The sequence below is a fragment of the Capra hircus genome, chromosome 9 (genome assembly GCF_001704415.2).
Source record: "Capra hircus breed San Clemente chromosome 9, ASM170441v1, whole genome shotgun sequence".
Lineage (NCBI taxonomy): Eukaryota > Metazoa > Chordata > Mammalia > Artiodactyla > Bovidae > Capra > Capra hircus.
In genome coordinates, this window is record NC_030816.1 from 37,515,317 (window position 1) to 37,520,416 (window position 5,100).

The window sequence follows — 5,100 nt, forward strand, 5'->3', positions numbered from 1 at the left end:
CAGATAGCTCTGAGAGACTTCTCCAAAATGGCAGTGGGGGGAAGTCAATATATAAGATTCTGGAGAAGGTAGAGTTCAATACCACAAAGCACTCATTTTACAAAGGTTTTTTGTTAGTTATAAGAATCAGTAGGAGCCAGGGCTATTAAGCTATATCACTCTGAGGCATCGCTTCCATTCTAAGACCATACCTGTTGAAGAGCCTAGATACTTAAGTCCGTGAGCCAGGGCCATTGAATAATTGGAAGGCATTACAGAAGTCAGAATAGTGCACCCCATCCAAAGATGTCCACATCCTAATCCTCAAACACCTGTGAATAAGTTAGGTCCAGGGTCCTCAACCCCCTGTTATGAACCAGGCACACAATGGGAGGTGAGTGGGTGGGCCAGCGATCAAATCTTGAGTTACAGGGCAAAGGAAAATTGAGTCTGAAAATGGAGTTGAGATTGCTAATAGGTTGAATTTAAAATAAAGAATCCAGCTTATTCAGGTGCACCCAACGTAATAATCACAAAGTATTTTAAATGCAGAAAAGGGAGGCAGAAGAGTCACTGTTAGAGTGATGCTATGTGAGTCAATTGGCCATTGCTGGCTTTGAAAATGAAAGGGGGCTGTGAGCTACGGTATGTGGGCAACCTTTAGAAGTTGGAAAAGACAAGAAATAATTCTCCTCTAGAGCTTTTAGGCAGGAACACAGTCCCGGTGACTCTGTGACTTTAGCCCCAATGACAGACCCATGAATTTAGGATTTCTGACCACCAGAACTGTAAAATAATAAATGTGTGCTGTTTCACATCACCAAGTTTATGGTCATTTGTTATAGCAGCAATAGTAAACTCAAACACACACTTTGCCAAATTTGATCTTTCTGACATCCATTTACATATTTCAGAAATTTCCTTTCCTTAAATGCCTTCTTTCTTAAGAAAAATAATACAGTAACTTGGTGTAAACTTTTAGTTAAAATCACAATTCAGACAGGCTTCTGTAATTGGTTTATGCTGGCTAGGCTTAGCATGTTTATTATTTAGACATTTTTTTGTTCTGGAGGATCTTCTTGGGAATGTTCCGTTTCTTGGTCCTGGGTGTAGGGTAAGGGAGTTAGAGAAGACGAGGTTCGGAAAAAGGAGACCAGCACTTTACAGGAATAGATCACCTTTAATGAGGCAAGAAGGGGCATCAGTCAGATTAGTGAGCTACTGCACTAACCCAAGAAAAGAGTAAGTATATTACAGGCTGCTGCTGCTGCTGCTAAGTCACTTCAGTCGTGTTCGACTCTGTGCAACCCCACAGATGGCAGCCCGCCAGGCTCCTCCATTCCAGGGATTCTCCAGGCAAGAACACTGGAGTGGGTTGCCATTTCCTTCTCCAATGCATGAAAGTGAAGAGTGAAAGTGAAGACGCTCAGTCGTGTCCGACTCTTCGAGACCCCACGGACTGCAGCCTACCCGGCTCCTCTGTCCATGGGATTTTCCAGGCAAGAACACTGGAGTAGGTTGCCATTTCCTTCTCCATTATACAGGCATATATGTGGAAATCTACTGTCTTAAGGGGGCCTGTTCTTCTCCAGGGTTGTTCAGAGTTGTTATCTCTTAAATGGCTGGGGCAAGGAATTCTGAAGATTGGGCAGAGGTTGGGACCAGCTGGGAGCTGGGCGTAATCAACCTTAAGTAAGTGAAGTCGCTCAGTTGTGTCCGACTCTTTGCAACCACATGGACTGTAGCCTACCAGGCTCCTCTGTCCATGGGATTTTTCAGGCAATAGTACTGGAGTGGATTGCCATTTCCTTCTCCAGGAGAGGATCTTCCCGACCCAGGGATTGAACCCGGGTCTCCTGCATTGTAAACAGACGCTTTACCAGCTGAGCCACCAGGTACTGTAAAAATTTTTTTCCTTTGTTGTGAGAGTTCTTTGTTTTGCATAGAATGGTGGGGAGGACGTGGAGGGGAGTTTTGAGCTGTGTAACTTTCCTTCACTGGGACTCTTCAGACTGATTTAATATCAGTGAGTTCAAATTATATGTGTAGTAAGGACTGAGAAAGAATATTCCTAAACTTATAAAGGAAATTTAAGTATCAGAGAAAAAAAAAAAAGCTGCCAGAAAACTTACATGGCTTTTGCATCCAGATAAGCTGGGGTATTTAGACATTTTAACAGCTTTCGTAATTTGCTGCATTCCACCAGAGATATCCTAAACTAGTTTTTCAGTTCAGTTAAGTTCAGTCACTCAGTCCTGTCAGACTCTTTGCGATCCCATGAATCACAACACATCAGGCCTCCTTGTTCATCACCAACTCCAGGAGTTCACTCAAACTCATGTCCATTGAGTCGGTGATGCCATCCAGCCATCTCATCCTCTGTCGTCCCCTTCTCCTCCTGCCCCCAATCCCTCCCAGCATCAGAGTCTTTTCCAATGAGTCAACTCTTTGCATGAGGTGGCCAAAGTATTGGATTTCAGCTTCAGCATCAGTCTCTCCAATGAACACCCAGGACTGATCTCCTTTAGGATGGACTGGTTGGACCTCCCTGCAGTCCAAGGGACTCTCGAGTCTTCTCCAACACCACAGTTCAAAAGTATCAATTCTTCGGTGCTCAGCTTTCTTCACAGTCCAATTTTCACATCCATACATGACCACTGGAAAACATAGCCTTGACTAGATGGACCTTTGTTGACAAAGTAATATCTCTGCTTTTCAATATACTATCTAGGTTGGTCATAATTTTCCTTCCAAGGAGTAAGCGTCTTTTAATTTCATGGCTGCAATCACCCTCTGCACCATTTGATTTTGACCTAAATCAAATCCCTTATGATTATACAGTGGAAGTGAGAAATAGATTTAAGGAACTAGATCTGATAGAGTGCCTGATGAACTATGGACAGAGGTTCATGACATTGTACAGGAGACAGGGATCAAGACCATCCCCATGGAAAAGAAATGCAAAAAAGCAAAACATCTGTCTGAGGAGGCCTTACAAATAGCTGTTAGAAGAGAAGCGAAAAGCAAAGGAGAAAAGGAAAGATATAAGCATCTGAATGTAGAGTTCCAAAGAATAGCAAGGAGAGATAAGATAACCTTCCTCAGAGATCAATGCAAAGAAATAGAGGAAAACAACAGAATGGGAAAGACTCGAGATCTCTTCAAGAAAATTAGAGATACCAAGGGAACACTTCATGCAAAGATGGGCTCGATAAAGGACAGAAATGGTATGGGCCTAACAGAAGCAGAAGATATTAAGAGGAGGTGGCAAGAATATACAGAACTGTACCCAAAAGATCTTCACAACCAAGATAATCACGATGGTGTGATCACTCACCTAGAGCCAGACATCCTGGAAAGTGAAGTCAAGTGGGCCTTAGGAAGCATCACTATGAACAAAGCTAGTGGAGGTGATGGAATTCCAGTTGAGCTATTTCAAATCCTGAAAGATGACGCTGTGAAAGTGCTGCACTCAATATGCCAACAAATTTGGAAAACTCAGCAGTGGCCACAGGACTGGAAAATCTGAGTTTTCATTCCAATCCCAAAGAAAGGCAATGCCAAAGAATGCTCAAACTACTGCACAATTGCACTCATCTCACACGCTAGCGAAGTAATGCTCAAAATTCTCCAAACCAGGCTTCAGCAGTACATGAACCATGAACTTCCTGATGTTCAAGCTGGTTTTAGAAAAGGCAAAGGAACCAGAGATCAAATTGCCAACATCCACTGGATCATGGAAAAAGCAAAAGAGTTCCAGAAAAACATCTATTTCTGCTTTATTGGCTATGCCAAAGCCTTTGACTGTGTGGATCACAAGAAACTGTGGAAGATTCTGAAAGAGATGGGAATACCAGGCCCCCTGACTTGCCTCTTGAGAAACCTATATGCAGGTCAGGAAGCAACAGTTAGAACTGGACACGGAACAACAGACTGGTTCCAAATAGGGAAAGGAGTACGTCAAGGCTGTATATTGTCACCTTGCTTATTTAACTTATATGCAGAGTACATCATGAGAAACGCTGGGCTGGAAGAAGCATAAGCTGGAATCAAGATTGCCAGGAGAAATATCAATAACCTCAGATATACAGATGACACCACCCTTATGGCAGAAAGTGAAGAGGAACTAAAAAGCCTCTTGATGAAAGTGAAAGAGGAGAGTGAAAAAGTTGGCTTAAAGCTCAACATTCAGAAAACGAAGATCATGGCATCTGGTCCCATCACTTCATGGGAAATAGATGGGGAAACAGTGGAAACTAGTTTTTGGTTCAAGCCAATTCAATTCAACCTACATTTATGGGGTCCCTCAAAGATGATTTACCTTTGAACTAATGAAGCCTAAGCTGATGCTCCTGACTTGCAGGGCCACTGAGAAAACTGAGGGATGCTGGGCAGTTAGACGCTGGAGTTCTGGGTAGGAAGCAGAAACCAGGTTGTACACAGGAAGTATTTCTATGTGGCATTCTGGTAAACTGCCTGAAAGTTCACAGAAGGAAGGGACCTGAATCTCCTAGCTTCTAGTAATTTGTCATAATCTCTTTTTGCATTGTTTCGCAGTCACTTCATTCCAAAAGAACTCCATTAAGAACCTATTTGGCTTGTTAGGTTTTGAGGCCAAGTGAAAGTGTCAAAGTCGCTCAGTCGTGTCCGACTGTTTGCGATCCCATGGACTATACAGTCCACAGAATTCTCCAGGCCAGAAGACTGGAGTGGGTAGCCTTTCCCTTCTCCAGGGGATCTTCCAAACACAGGGATCGAACCCAGGTCTCCCGCATTGCGGCTGGATCCGTTACCAGCTGAGCCACAAGGGAAGCCCTTTGAGGCCAAAATTAACTTTATTTCTCTTTCCAAACACAGGAGAAAGAACAGAAGTCAGGAAATCGTATACTTTAACACAAAGCCACTGTGCTGCTTTGGAAGCCTGTAAGATGGGAGGAAAGTTAACCCCAACAAGGGACGGTTTCCCCATCCCACCCCTTCTCCGTGAATCCGAGCTGCCACAGACGCCCGAGCCGCGCGGGCTCTAGGCCGGAAATGACGAAAGCCTCTCGCGATACTCTCCCAACTGCCGCGAGACTTCGTGAGAGTCAGTTCCCGACTCCTTTTTCAGTGTGCGCAAGG